Source organism: Zea mays, chromosome 2 (genome assembly GCF_902167145.1).
Source record: "Zea mays cultivar B73 chromosome 2, Zm-B73-REFERENCE-NAM-5.0, whole genome shotgun sequence".
Taxonomy (NCBI): Eukaryota; Viridiplantae; Streptophyta; class Magnoliopsida; order Poales; family Poaceae; genus Zea; species Zea mays.
In genome coordinates, this window is record NC_050097.1 from 132428804 (window position 1) to 132444279 (window position 15476).

The window sequence follows — 15476 nt, forward strand, 5'->3', positions numbered from 1 at the left end:
GAAAAATGCAAACCCATGAAGAAGAAGTAAACTCATACCTTTTGCTAGTGATTAAAGAGAAAGACCACTTAATTCAAATAATGCAAATCACCCCTTCCCTTAAGCAAAAAGAAGCCAAACTTCAGAATGATTGCTCTTGCACAAAATACTAACTAAGAAAAATAAGAACTCTGTTGTTTGATGTTTTTCAAATATAGTGGTAGTAGAAAGCACCCATTTGGCTAGAAACTTGAGAAAACCATAGGAAAATAATTAAAAGGTATTAATGATTAGAAATTTGTATCAAGTCATGTTATAACACCTAAAAGCCAGCAAAAATGAGTTTTAAAGAATTACCCACTGTTAAATAATAGTTGTAGTTCAAAGTACCCCTTCTGCCCTAAAATTTGGTAATTTTGACCAGAGAAAACCATTCACTTCCTGACCCCCAAATTTTGAGGCAGAGAATCATACACCAGTAACAAGCCACTGTAATTTTTGCAGAATTTTTGGAATTTTAGAAAAGCAACTTGTAGTTCAAACCTACTCCAAAACATTAAAAGAATAAAAGAAAAGGAAAGAAGAAATAAACCCCACCTCAATAAGTCTAACTTGAGTACTTATCATTTATCACTAAGACTTAAAAAGAATTCAGTGGAACCAAAAAAAAACCTACCCCTTACCTTAACTAAGTTTGACCCAATTTACCAAGTATACCACCCAAGGGTTTTACATAAGTAAAGTTAACTTGTTTAAACTCAAAAGACCATACACCTTTAAAGTTGTAATTTCTAAAAGCACATATCATATCATGCATATATCTTACGCATTGCATTTATTAGATTGTAATCTTGCCGACGGAGAGTACGTGCTCATCCCCGAGCAAGGACCTGTCCAAGAGGAGGACCAGGAGCAGGCTTCAGAGGCTGCTATCGAGGATCTCCCCGCAGCCCCAGCAATTGAAGGCAAGCCCCGGTTTTATGCATAACCATGTTATTATATGCTACTTTACTACACTTAATGCTTGTAGGATTGCAATGTGCACTTAAGTGTAGGAGTTGCTTGAAACCTCTAGCTGCATGAACTTAGGATTCCTTTTTGAGATGAATACTAGTATGCTAGGTCGAGTAGCTGCTTGCTAATCAGGATCTCGGTAGAAGTCGAGTGATTTTTCTAGCACTCGCGCGAGGTCAGGAATTGATTGTATTCATCTTGATAACGGGATTTATGTTGGTCTATGGACTTGGATCCAGGGAGGATGCCTTGTCCATGAGACGGGAAAAATGAATTAAGGATTAATGTGTGGATACCTGAGTCAAGCTTTTGAACGTACTAAGCACATGCCGGGAAAAATGGTAACCGGTAAACCTAGTACCTGAGTGAAGCCGGGCGCGGACTTTATCCCTCATGCGGCCTGAGACTGGGTCTCCCATGCTAGCTATGGTGGGTACAAGTGCGGTCACTGCACGGCGGCAGCCGGGGTCAGTGGAGCATTGTATGCCAAGGCGGTGAGGCCTGGACGCGAACGGGGAATCGATGGGGACAGTTGTCTTGTGTGGGGTCAGAGTACCCTGACTTGACGTGTGTTTAGGTTTACCTTGCAAGGTTTAAAAACTCGATTCGAATCGTCTGCTTCTCGCAGCTAATGAGACTGCTTGATTCCTTGTACTGCATCGAGTAAGAAGTGAAATGTGGATTATATGAGATAACTTGTTGATTGAACTAATTGATTGTTACCATGTATGCTTAGAAGGAGCAAATCTAGCTAAGTTAATGATGGTAGAATTTGAAAAGCTAAAAATTGATTTTAGAAACAGCTAGTGCTTTGGCAAACCAAACCCCTCAGCCAAACAGCTGCATAGTCTAGAGGTAGAGGAGTAGACTCCTCACACCGGTTAAGTCTAGCTGAGTATTAGTATACTCAGCCTTGCTTGTGGCACCATTTTTGCAGGTACCATGCAGGATTTGGTTGATGGTGTGACTTGGCCTACCACCCTGCCACCGGGTTGGACGGTCGAGTGGGATGTTGCTCCGGCAGGAGAGGAGCATGAGGAGTAGTGGGCTAGGCCTTGCCCATTTCCTCACTACCGACGACATCGATTATCCGCTGCACTTTAATTTATGAACTTTATTTGCTACTCGGAAACTCCGATTTATGTAATAACTCAGTACTTAATTTGAGGTTTCCTGTTTTATTGTATTTCTTCTGTGACTCACCTTCGAGTGAGATTGTGGAATTTGATCCTGGTTAAGTGGCTTCATCAGACTAGATCTGAGGGACTGACGGGTTATTCCGATTTAAGTGTGTTACGGCCCCTGAGGCGTGACTTAGGCACTTAAGCTGGAATAATTCGGGCGGTTCTGCCACAAACTTGTAGTTCAAACCCACCTTAAAAGCATAAAGGAAATAAGAAGAAGAAAGGAAAATAATAAACCTCGCTCCAATAAGTTCAACTGGAAATCTTATCAAGTTCTCACTAAGACATTAAAAGAAAATAAGTGGATACCAAAATAGACTTACCACTTCATTTAACTTAGTGTGATCTAAATTACTAAGTATACCACCAAAAATCCTTAGTAGCAAGATTTAACTCTACCTGATTTAAGTAGATTAGTCACCATCGAGTTAATTGCTAAATTACCTATCATATCATGCATGTATCTTACTCATTGCATTCATTAGACTGCAATCTAGCTGACGGAGAGTACGTGCTCATCCCCGAGCAAGGAGTTGTCCACGAGGAAGACCAGGAGCAAGCTCCCAAGACTGCCACTGAGGATCTCCCCGTAGCCCCAGCAATTGAAGGCAAGCCCCGGTTTTATGCATAACCGTATTTATATATGCTACTTTACTACACTTAATGCTTGTAGGATTGTAATGTGCACTTAAGTGTAGGAGTTGCTTGAAACCTCTAGTTGCATGAACTTAGGATTCCTTTTTGAGATGAATACTAGTATGCTAGGTCGAGTAGCTGCTTGCTAAACAGGATCTCGGTAGAAGTCGAGTGATTTTTCTAGCACTCGCGCGAGGTCAGGAATTGATTGTATTCATCTTGATAACGGGATCTATGATGGTCTATGGACTTGGATCCAGGGAGGATGCCTTGTCCATGAGACGGGAAAAAAGAATTAAGGATTAATGTGTGGATACCTGAGTCAAGCTTTTGAACGTACTAAGCACATGTCGGGAAATATGGTAACCGGTAAACCTAGTACCTGAGTGAAGCCGGGCGCAGACTTTATCCCTCACTCGTCCTGAGACTGGGTCTCCCATGCTAGCTATGGTGGGTACAAGTGCGGTCACTGCACGGCGGTAGCCAGGGTCAGTGGAGCATTGTATGCCAAGGCGGTGAGCCCTGGCCGCGAACGGGGAATCGATGGGGACGATTAACGTGTGTGGGGACGAAGTGCCCTGACATGTCGTGTGTTTAGGTTTACCTTGCAAGGATAAAACTCGATTCGAATCGTCTGCTTCTCGTAGCTAATGAGACTGCTTGACCCCTTGTACTGCATTGAGTAAGAAGTGAAATGAGGTTTGCATGAGATAATTTGTTGATTGTACTAAATGCTTGTTACCATGTATGCTTAGAAGGAGCAAACTTAGCTAAGATAATGATACTAGAATTTAACAAGCTAACAATTGATTTTAGAAACAGCTAGTGCTTTTGGCAAACCAAACCCCTCAGCTAAACAGCTGCATGGTCTAGAGGTAGAGGAGTAGTTTCCTCACACTGGGTAAGTCTAGCTGAGTATTAGTATACTCAGCCTTGCTTGTGGCATAATTTTGCAGGTACGCTGCAGGATATGGTTGATGGTGTGACTTGGCCTACCACCCTGCCACCGGGTTGGATGGTTAAGTTGGATGCTGCTCCAGCAGGAGAGGAGCAAGAGGAGTAGTGGGCTAGGCCTTGCCCGATTCCTCGCTACCGACGATATCGATTATACGCTGCATTTTATTTTGTGAACTTTTATTCGCTACTTAAAAAACTCTGATCTATGTAATAATTCAGTACTTTAATTTGAGGTTTCCTGTTTTATTGTATTTCTTCTGTGACTCACCTTCGAGTGAGTATGTGGTATTTGATCCTGGTTAAATGGCTTTATCAGACTAGATCTGAGGGACTGACGGGTTATTCCGATTTAAGTGTGTTACGGCCCTTGAGGCGTGACTTAGGCACTTAAGCTGGAATAATTCGGGCGGTTCTGCCACAGCGGATAAGTTCTTATATTACATATTATTAACCTCACAAAGTTAAATATCTATTTACCATCATGGTTTCCCTTTTATCATTCTTATAATAAATAAGTCATCCCTTACACTAATCTATAGTCTAGGCATACAATTAGCACGTGTAGACAACAAAAGTTATAGTTTGAACAAGTAGAGAATAATCTTATGAACACTTTGCAATTTGAGTCACTCAATTTGGAGTTCATATGCAAAAGATATGAAATAAACAAGTTTTGGAATTCAAAATACAAAACTAGGTCTAATTCTGCGATAAACTAAAAGGTCAGGGGTCTTTCTACAAAAGTACATGGGCTTGTGCGCAAAATCTAGGGACGGCGGGTTGATTCTCAGAAAGTCGGGGGTCTTTTTAACAAAACGACCACACGAAGGGGTATCGACTGATCTCGATCGCGCGATCACAGATCAATGGACAGAATTAGATCTGGGCGAGCGAGCGCACGCGAGGGCGAGCACTGACAAGTGGGCCAGAGATGTCAGCGACTGTGGAGGGAGGCGGGCTGACCAGCCGGGCCCAGCGCCAGGGGGCACAGACACTGACAGGTGGGGCCCAGGGGAAGAGCGCGTAAACGCGACTGATATCCGCAGATCCGAACCGTTGGATCTGGGATGGACGGTTGCGATGGGGTGCACGGGGTTTTGCAGCTTGGTGATAGGCATTGCTCTCTCCGCGGCGGCGAAGTCGTCAGAGACGAGGCAGACGTGGTCGCCGGGGGATTTGGGGTCGCCGGTGAGGGCGAGAACTGACTAGGGAGGTCCGGCGAACTCACTGGCAGGACTCCGGCCGCAAGAATGGGATTGGAGACGAGGGAACAACGAAGGGGAGGTGTTCCAGGCGGGTCAGGCAACTCAACAAGGAATCTCGCCCGCTGAGAGGGGGTTTTGGGCGCGCTAAGTCCTGGACTGGCTTCGTTAGGGTAAGGGGAACACTGTTGACTAACGTAGGGGCACAGCGTGAGGCTAAATTAGCCAGTCACCGCGTGGGCGCGACTAACCGGCAAGGCCAAATTGGCTATGACCAGGCAGAAATAAGGTAAACCAAGCACGGGAACGAGTTCCTCACCTCGGAACGGCTTGGCGCGATTTCTAGCGGGCTGGACGACCGGCAGCGTGGCCGCAGATCTCCAGCGAGCACGGGCGGCGATGACAGAGCGCGAGAGAGGGCGAGAGTGTGCGAAATGAGGCAAGGGAGAGAGAGCGGGTGCGGGGGGGGGGGGGGCGCTCAAAAGGGAGCTGGGGCACGTGGGCAGGCGACGTGGGCGATCTCCACGGCGAACGCGCGGACGTGGGTCAGTGGCGGTTGCGGGGAAGATGGAGCTGACAGGGCTGGTCCACCGCACAGTGAGAGAGAACGAGCGCGCGGGCGAACAGTTCACGATGCTGACGAGGCGGGCCCGCAGCGTAGAGAGAGAGTGGGCGCGCCCACACGAGGGAAATAGCATCGACAGATCGGCCCCACCGGGCAGAGGGAGGGAGAGAGGGAGAGAGTGTGCGGACGCGGCCGTCGCTGATAGGTGGGACCCACCTGTCTGGCAGAGCGGGTGCGCGCGCGGCCTGGCTAGGCTGAATTGGGCCTGCTGGGCTGAAATCCGTTTTTCTTTTTCCCTGGAATTTCTAAATGCTTTTCTTTTTATTTTCTCTATGGATTTCAAACCAAATTCAAATTCAAATTCAAACAATTTCAAACATGTGCATCAAATAAAGTAATAATTTGGCTCAGCATGATGCAACATTTCATGACTCACATTGGTTTTGATATAATAAATAAATAGTTAATCCCTCACCTAATTGACATAATTCTAATAAAAAAGAAGAGAGAAGTCTAGAGAGAGACAAGAGGTAACACCTGAATTTGGTAGGCATTAGAAAAGAAATTTTATACCCCCAAATTCTGGGTGTTGCATGAAGTGAGTAGGATTGCCACCGCCATAGAACGTGACAACCACTATATGTTGGCAAGAGTTGCAAGGATGAATAGGACGAGCATGCATCATGACATACAACTTTAAGTTAAACCCCCTATGTAGATATTTTAGCCCGTGTTGGGCTTGTGGTCTTAGTAATTACCAATTTCCTAAATACATCATTAGTGAACATAGTGTGCATTCTGCTCTTCTCTATAAATGAATTAGCAAGAAGCGCCTACAGGAGTCGGAGAGTTTCTACAAGATTTTGGTGTTCCTATGGTCCTGTGGCGACTACTTCAAGAAGTTGGATATACAGAAGCACCCAAGTACCAGTGGTCACACACTATTCTTAGAGGACAACCATGGTATGAGGTAGCAGTGCGTATTCCAAAACGTGCTAGAAAGCCATCTTGGACACATTGGATGTTCCATGCTGAAGGAATGGCTCCTTAGGAAGGTGCTCATGTAGCCACCTTAGATGTGTTGACAACTATTTGTTACTAGAAGTGGGAAGAAATACAAGCAACATCTATGAAGTTGTTCCATGTAGTTGCCTTAAGTGACCCAGCTATGTATGTTCACCAGGCCCGGTTGATGGAAAACATTCCTATTGGGCAAGATTCTGTTGAATCAACATCTGCTTGAGTTTTGATGGTCGTGCTAGAGTTGCAGCTTACTCGAGGTCACATTCGTTAAATGTGGCAGCAGTTGTAAACTGGGAGTTATGCAACATTTAGGATGATGGAAATGGCCAAGAGCAGGGCTTGTATCTAGACACAAGAGCGACTTGAAGAGACAAAGATTCAAGCTGAGTGAATTGTTGGACTAGAGCATCAGGTAACAGAACTTTAGGCACAACACCAAGCTGACCAGAATCACATCAAAGAGCTTGAGCATCAGCTAACTAATGCTCATTCTAAATCAAAAGTTTTGATTCAGCAGCAAGAAGAAACTCACTCGTATGCTGTTACTGTTAGGGAAGAACTTAGGGAAACCATATGTTTCCTAAGTCATCAGGATCAGGTACTTGAGGAGTTGCATCGTACCTATCTGATGGAATTTCACATAGCGCAACGACTGATCAACCATCTGCAATAAACGGTGCATATGCTCAACATTGCCTTTTATTCTGCCCCAACAACAGTGGGCTAAAGGGTTCCTTAGGAAAAAGGCAACAAGCATCTAGCAGATGTGGTAACCAGAGAAGATGTAGCAGGCAACTTAATCATCGTCAGGTAATATAACTATGTAAATTAGTTCTGAAGGGTAGGTGTAGTGCATCCATCATTCTTTGCATTGAAGTTTCGCCATGATCATATGGTCCGACCGTACCGGTACAATAAGCATCGTACGTTGCCAGAGGAGGGGTACGATGTAGCTTCATATCCCTAGAGGTATGAAGGCAGAAGTCATTATTGCATTTGTAGTCATATGCACTTATGAGGAATATGTGGAACCTGTCATTGATATGTTAATATTGTGGATCTCCTCTTTGTGATTTGGGAACTAGGTGTTTGGTACTTGATTTGTTCTTTCTGTTTGTCCATCTGTTCGTGGATGATAGGCTGAGCTAAAATTTAACTTAGTATCCATAGATTCATGTAGCCTTTTCCAAAAACGTGAGGTAAATTGGGTTCCTCGATCTGATACAATTTTCTTGGGTACACTATGCAGACAAACAATCCTTGACATGTATAGTTCTGCTAATTGAGCTCCTGAGTAAGTTGTCTTCACAGGTATAAAGTGTATAACTTTAGTCAACTTGTCTACAATAACCCATATGGAATCATATCCATCACGAGTACAGGGTAATACGACTATAAAATCCATACCAATTTCTTCCCATTTCCATTCTGGTACTTTAAGAGGTTGTAGCAAACCTGCTGGTCTTTGATATTCTGCCTTAACTCATTGACATACGTCACATAATGCAACATAAGTAGCAACATCTCTTTTCAAACCATACCACCAATATTTTTCCTTCGGATCCTGGTACATCTTAGTGCTTCCAGGGTGTATAGAATAAGCCGAATCATGAGCTTCTCTCAAAATAAGTTGGTGTATATGTTCAATTTCTAGTACATAGATCCTTTTTTTAAATTCTCGTCTGATTCTTGTCCTTTACGAATCTCTTGCTCCAATGTAGATTCTACTTCCATAACGGTTGCTTCCATATTATTAACCATACCAAGATTAAGTTGTTCCATTTCACAACATAATTCTTGCCGCATTAAACAGGTAGTAATACTGTTCACTTGACCTTTACGGCTCAAAGCATCTGCCACTACATTTGCTTTTCATGGATGATATTGTATATCCAAATCATAATCTTTGATTAACTCAATCCATCCGCTATCTTAGGTTGAGTTCTTTCTGAGTGAATATGTATTTCAAACTTTTGTGATCTGTTAAGATTTTGCACTTGTTTCCAATCTTGTAGTGCCTCCAAATCTTCAAAGCGTGCACTATGTCAGCTAATTCCAGATCATGTGTCGGGTAATTCTTTTCATGCTTTTGCAACTTCCTTGAGGCATAAGCTATTACTTTTCCTTCTTGCATTAACACACATCCAAGTCCTAGATGGGATGCATCACAATACACATCAAATCCTTGGTAAATATCAGGCATTACTAAGACTGGTGCAGTGGTTAGCTTTTCCTTTAATTCTTCAAAACATTTCTCACATGCTTCATCTCACTTAAACTCTTTACCTTTCTCTAGCAGCGAAGTAATAGGTTTCACTATCTTGGAGGAGCCTTCGATGAATCTTCTGTAGTATCCTGCTAAACGAAGGAAACTCCTGATCTTTGACACATCTGTTGGTTGCTTCCAATTTAGTATTTCACTTATTTTACCGGGTTCTATCTTGATTCCTCCATCTGTGATAATATGTCCTAGGAAAGCGACTTCCTTCATCCAAAATCACACTTTGATAACTTTGCATACAACTGATTGTCACGAAGCTTCTGTAGAACTAGTCTTAGATGATCTTCATGTGTTTCTTCATTTTGAGAGTATACTAGTATATCATCGATGAATACAACCACAAACTAGTCGAGATACTCCATGAATACTTTATTCATCAAGTTTATAAAGTAAGCTGGTGCATTTGTTAGTCCAAATGACATGACCAAAAACACATATAGTCCATATCTTGTAGTAAAGGCTGTCTTAGATACATCCTCAGTTCAAATCTTCAACCGATGATAACCTGATCTTAGATCTCTCTTTGAGAATATCTTAGCACCTCTCATCTGATCAAACAAATCTTCAATCCGAGGTAAAGGGTATTTGTTCATAATTGTCACAACATTTAAACTTCTATAATCAACACACATTCTCTTCGATCCATCTTTCTTGTTCACAAATAGAACTGGGGCTCCCCAAGGAGACGAACTTGGGAGAATAAAAACTTTTTTCTAATAATTCTTCTATTTGTTTCTTCAGTTCAACTAAATCCTTGACATCCATTCTATAAGGTATTTTTGAAATAGGTGCAGTTCCGGGTAATAATTCAATAGAGAACTCTATCTCACGATCAGGTGGCATACCTGGTAATTCTTCCGGAAATACGTCTGGGTATTCACACACTATTCTGATGTGTTCCAAAGATTTCTCCTCCAAATGATTTAACATGGCTTCTTCTTCTGCTGGCATACTAACATTGACTTCAATTCTTTCTCCTTGCGGACTTGTTAATGTAACCATTCTCTTAGCACAAGATATTACTAAATCATACTTGGTTAAATAATCTATTCCAAGTATCACATCGATTCCACTTGATTCCAATATTATCAACTCTACTAGAAAGCTTAGTCCTCTAATTTCAAGCTTAGTTTGAGGGCAGGAGTGAGTGGCTCTAATTTCACCTTCTGGTGATCTAATTAATAATTTCCTCTTCAAAGGATAGTTTGATATATTATGCTTTTCTACAAATGACTTTGTTACAAAAGAATGAGATGATCCAGAATCAAATAAAACTGATGCAGGTATGGAGTTAATAAGGAACATACCATACACCACGTTACCATCCTCTGGAACTATTTCTGGTGTCACATGGTTTATTCTTCCCTTACTCTGGTTCTGCAGAGTCTTGTTCTATGCAGTACCACGAGCAGGTGTATTTTGATCAACTCTTTGATTGTTGTTCCTCTGGGATGTTTGTGGGTTGCGCTTTGGACAATTGTTGGCATAATGACCAATTTCTCTACACTTAAAACATCCACTAGGCTGAACTGGGTAGTTGTATTGTTATTTTTGGCTAGTGTGTTTACGACGCTTCCTTGACGATTCTGCTGGTAACCACCAGATCTTTGACCGGTCTAAGAGTTGTTCCTCTATTGGTTCTGGTATTGATTGCTTCTCTGTCCTTGCTGTCCAGAGTGTTGCATTTGGTAATTATTATTTCCACTCTGATTTCTAGAACGAAACTGAGAACCTTGAGAGTTGTTATGTGGACGAGTGTTCCATCTAGATTGTCCCTAAAATTTTCTTTTATGATCCGACAATACCCTTCTTTTGCTTTCGAGGTCAATCGCCTTGTTAAGCAGAGTTTGGAAATTCAGGAAACTATGGCTTTGTAGCTGATAGTTCAAAGGTCCAATCAATCCTTCTAATAACTGCTCTTGGCGCTTCTCGTCTGTGTCAACCGCTTCAAGTGCATAGCGAGAAAGTTGTGTGAAAGGATCCTGATATTCACTAACGGACATACCTCCTTGAGTAAGGGATAAAAATTCCTTCTTGTTAAGTTTCATTATTCCCGAGGTAATATAATGAGCATGGAAGTTCTCCTGAAATTCCTGCTAGGTTATCGCATCTACATCTGCGTGTGCCGCAGTGTAGGCATGCCACCAGTCGGACGCAGCGCCGTCAAGTCTTCTAGAAGCATACAAGACCTTTTCTCGATCATTGCATTGCGTAATGTCCAACTTCTTGGTTATGACCTTAAGCCAGTCATCAGCATCTAAGAGATCAACCGAGTGAGAAAAAGCAGGTGGTGTAACACACCTGGTGTTACTAAAACTAAAACTTGAGCATGGAATCATATGCATTGACATGTCATTATGTTTGTTACACCTAGAATGCATTCACTAGGCTAAAACTTCAACACAAGTTGTGATGTGGTGATTTGAAGTATTCTTAACCCTAGAATAGGATATTTAACCCTGGGACTGGGGTATAATGGTGAATGTGAGGCCAAAATGAGTAATATCTCAAAAGTTGTTAGAAATGTTCACAAGAGATTAAGTTTGATGAATTTGAGTGGCATAAAAACCCTAAAGTACCCAAAACCCTAAAGAGAACCCTAAAAACCCTAATTTGGGCAATATGGGGTGATTTCAATTTCTATACACTTTTGGACCAAAGTGTATATATCAAAGTGGTAGAATATAAAAAACTAAACAACTTTTACATTGGAGGATTTTCAAGTAATATGGAACAAATTGGACTAAATTGTGAAAAAGCCACAAGGTCATCCATATGGCTAACTCTGAAATCAGTGAGATTAAGCTGACTTTGGAGCCTTGTATTTCTTAATCCATAAAGGTTTTGCCCTAGGTCAATGCATCAAACTTGTAGGTCTATGTTAGGGGTACAAGTTTGATTAAGTGACTAAGCATTGGTGTTGTACAGAAATTGGAGATAAATGGACTTAAAGTCAGGCTGTCAGTCACCTCTGAATCTGAATTTTGACTGACAGTGAACTCAGACAAACTTTGGGAGCGATTTCGAGTAGGATCCAGTGAGTGTTTGATTATGGTTGCTATAACAAAATCAAAGCTGGTTTGTAGGAGATCAACTTTGCTACAGAAGGATTAGTGAGTTGCCACACAAAAATTTGAGAACAAAGCCCTGCAAGTTGCTCGGTCAGACATACTGAACAAGATAGCCATGGTACAATGAACGAAAAGATCTTCAGATGTAGTGAACATGTTGCCGGTAAACTCCGCGCCGCAATCCTCACCGGCGTCGCGATTTGTGTGCCCTGGTGTGTGGATAATGGCTGGCGGTGAAAGATCTCGCACAGGGGATGAAGTCGGGGGCACTGTTACTGCCCAGTCGTACCCACTTGCGCAGCGACGTGGCCGGATGGTCATCACCGTGGAGGTCGCCGTTCACCGCGATTGCGCCACGCCGTAGTCCTTTCACCATGTACCCGAAACCGTGGCAAGATAAGAGTTACCACCCTTGAGTCATAGTGTCGTTGAACGCCACAATGAGCTCACCAGTGCAACATTCTGTCACCACCGTGATCCAAATCTCCTTCAAATTCGGGACAACCATGGCCAGCTTCTATAAATTGAGTGCACTGCTAGCTCCGCTAGGTTGTTACGAAGCCAGAGCACCAATCCTCGCCCCCGATCGTTCACCGTAGCGCCCTAATTTGGAATTTCTCCCAAATCCATTCTCCGCGCTGCCGTGAGCACCCCCTCCGCCGACCCACTGTTCTGTCCCTCCACCTGTCTTCCTAGCTGTCGTTCTTGAGTCGTGGTATGTTGCTAAAGCTTACTGTGCCCCCAATTTGTATGTTACTGCACTGTGTCGTCGAGAACACGTCGTGAATGTCTCAACCTCCATGGGTGTGCGTGGACCGAGCTCTAGGGCAGTGTTCAGGTTAAATTAGTGACTCCTAGTGGATCGCTAAGGTCTGAATTAGCCGTAGACCATATTACGGCACATATTGTTGCGTATTTCGGCCGGTATGAGTTCTCCGGAGAGCGCACGCCGTCGTTCACCGTCGGGGACTTGGTCATGCGAAGAAATAGAAACCGAGGGGTCTAAGTGCACATGTTAGTGAAAAGATTGAATAGTGCTTAAGGGTTCTTTACCGGTTATTCAAGTCGCCGAGGGTCTTTGCGCAAGATTGCCAGTGCGGGCGCGCGCAGGTGCGTTTTGCCTGGACGTGGGCCGGTTCGGGCTGAATTCAGCCCAATACTATTCATATTTCCCCTTTTTCCTTTTTCTACCAGGCTTGGAAATTTATAGGAAATTCTAGGAAATTGGTAAAATTATGGGACCAATTTTGCTAGACTCATAAATTCATCTAGTATTTAATAAAAATAGTTCCAAGATTTTTAGTCCAAACCAGGAATTATTTAGCATTTAAAGATGTCTAAACCTAGCCTTTTAGAATTTTAGAATTAATTTGGTAGCTCCAAAAATAATAAAACTTTTTGGGTAAGCTTGGTTTAATGATTAAAGCCCTTGGGGAAAGTTTGGCTTGCTTTGAACATTGTTTGGTCCCAAACCTAAGACACTAGCTTCCTAGGGTTTAATTGCTTAATCCTAATAGAGTACTAGCCTAGGCAACTCTAGTGTCTAGTGGGTACCGTGAAGGAAAGTTGTATTCAAGATACAACTTAGTATGTTTCTATTATAACTGCATATTCATAGCATCACATAACCATTCATGTATATGTATTGCTATGTATAGAAAACGAAGAAGTGGTAGTCGAAGAAGAAGTTGCCCCACAAGCTAAAATTTCAAGTGTCGAGAACAACTTCTATTTTGACATCCGTGGGACAGACCCTGAGCCTCCTACAACACAAGGCAAGCCCCGGTGCATTTACACCTTTCCTTGTTGTTTTAAACTCTTTATCACTCGAGATGATGCATTAGGTGATATGAGTTGAGTGCTAAACAATTGCTGCATTTCCTTCCTTGGAACTGTTTACCATTCCTTGATACCTATTTTATTTAAAAGTTTTCTGATGCTTAGTCTTGCCTTAGAAAACAAAATATTTTGTTTTAAACAAAGATGATGCTTCATATGGATGGGAAGTTTTCAAAGAAAAGACTTGATGGTGAATCCATCATGGCCATGATGGGTTCAACATTGGAAAAGATGTACCTCTGTCAGGTACCAAACTTTGGGTTGTAAATGATAAAGACGAGACCAGACGGGTGACTTGCACGAGAAGAGAGTCTCAGTGTAGTGTCTCCGTCTGAGTCGCTTAAGGACCGTGTCAATGTGGGCCTGCTGACCGAGGACCCTTTAACTTGCCACATCCCTCGTCATGGGTAAGCTTTGCCTCGGTCAGACCAAGACCAGAAAGGCCACCACGCAATGGGAGTGGAGAGATGGCGAGAGTAGCGTGTACCCTCTGTGGCAAGAGCCTGGACGATGGTGTATCTATGCTCTCGGTTGGCGTGTACCTGTTCTGGTCTTGAGAAACCCGGTGGCGAGTTGACATATGCAAGGGTTAAGTGCTACATATGTCGTGTTGTTGGAGATACTCAGCTAAGTATTAATCGATTCGGATCGCCGTTACTTCTCGGACATGAAGACTTGGTCACTAACTTACACATAGCAATCCAGTGAACTGAAGGGGTGATAAAAGATGGCTAGTATAGGCTAAGTGCCTGGACTAGGATAGAAAGAACTCTAGATACAGGTAATGACTTAACATGATAATAAAATTGGATTTTTAAGGATCCACTGTTAGTAAGCATTTCTGCAAACAGAGTCATTGATTCTTGATAAGCTTTGCTTTGAATCCCATAAGCCACGTGTGTAATGTCTGCGTGATGGGTGAAACGCTCTTGGGCGACATGATGATGATACAGATGACCGAACTTGTCGAGTGATTATGCGCATCTACATGGTTGTCCGAGGTTCTTAGGACAAGGACATCGGTAGGTGGGCCTAATACCTTGGGAGGTTCTGTGATAGGTGGGTGATGGCTCATGGAATCTCTATGCTTGTCCCGAGCTTGGGGTGCATTCTGATGTTGGGGATTCTGCTGATTTTGTTGGTTCTGCTAAATTTGCTGTATCGGGGCAGTGAGGCCTTGGAGAAGTTGCATCTATGCGGCAATAAACTGTTCCATGGTTGGGTTAGGTGGCGGTGGTGGCAACTATTGACCAGTACGTTGATTTTATGTCTGTTTGGGACCTGAGCGAGTGTTTACCATCTGGTTGGTTAGAAAGTTCATTCCTTAGATAAGTGAAGAGTAGAGAAAGATTCTAGGGGGAATAGCTTTTAACTAAAGTTAAGCTTATTTGTTAATTTTAAATGTTCTTAAGGCCATCATTCCATAAGATCATTGCACTCAAGAGAAAATCCAAATCAAACATTATGCAAACATCACCATCACATGGTTGTTATTATAATAATAGTATCATAAATAGTTTCATCGTCTAACACAAAATCGAACTTATTACATCATGATTTATAAAACTCTAGAGTAGCTTAGTAATAGATCTTGGGGCTCCATAGCGAATTCTCTTACGGGGCATGAACACAGCTATGGCAGAGACTTGGGCTTCGGGTGAATTCCTTCCTTCAAGTTGAGCTTCGAGGGCTGCAATCCTTGCATGTGCGTCTTCAAGTTATTCG